At 37.7% G+C, this 669-nt stretch overlaps 1 non-coding gene across 1 annotated transcript; it reads right to left on the bottom strand.

Annotated features, from left to right (window-relative positions):
- Positions 1-267: 267 nt before the first annotated feature.
- On the bottom strand, positions 268-373 carry LOC128032144 (small nucleolar RNA R71). The gene has a single exon (XR_008188273.1). It is a non-coding gene; the product is annotated as a small nucleolar RNA R71 (small nucleolar RNA).
- Positions 374-669: the final 296 nt, after the last annotated feature.

The following is a 669-nucleotide window of genomic DNA, read 5'->3' as shown; positions in this document are numbered from 1 at the left end:
ACAATGTAGATGATCCAAAACATCTTGTAGTTCTAGGGATCATGGTTGAAGATTCAAACCAATACTTAAAGTGGTTTTTACAATTATGTGACACTTTCAAGTACAATCGAGTAACTGATGATGCTGTACCTCTTCAGTTATTTCCCTTTTCATTGTGCGATAATGAGACTGGTTGGTTAGATTCCTTAGAACCAGGTTCCATAACCATGTAGGATGATTTAGTAGAAAAGCTTCTTCACAAAATTTTCCCGGTTAGTAGAACCATTTAGCTCAGACGAGAAATCGCCAATTTCAAGCAATATGAAGGTGAATCCTTGTACGAAGCATGGGGACATTTCAAGTCAATTCTAAGGAAGTGCCCACACCATAGACTGCAAGCGTGCTTCAAATCCAAATTTTCTATAATAATGTTGACAGTAACATCAGATCCATCCTAAACGGAGCAATCGAAGGATCGATCATGTTCCACACATATGAACGAGCCTATAAAATCATAGATGACATGCTATGGATTCTTATATGTGGCCAAATGAAAGATTCACATACAAATCAAATTCTCCAATGGTAAAAGTGGTAAACGAAGGTGATTGATATCAACAAATTTTAGAGAAGCTTAACTGTTGGAGTCGACTGCCAAACCAACGAAAGTGGAGCCCTGTTTTGAAAACC

This window comes from Gossypium raimondii, chromosome 8 (genome assembly GCF_025698545.1).
Source record: "Gossypium raimondii isolate GPD5lz chromosome 8, ASM2569854v1, whole genome shotgun sequence".
Lineage (NCBI taxonomy): Eukaryota > Viridiplantae > Streptophyta > Magnoliopsida > Malvales > Malvaceae > Gossypium > Gossypium raimondii.
The sequence above is the reverse complement of the archived record's forward strand: the minus strand, read 5'-3'. Positions and strand labels throughout refer to the sequence as shown.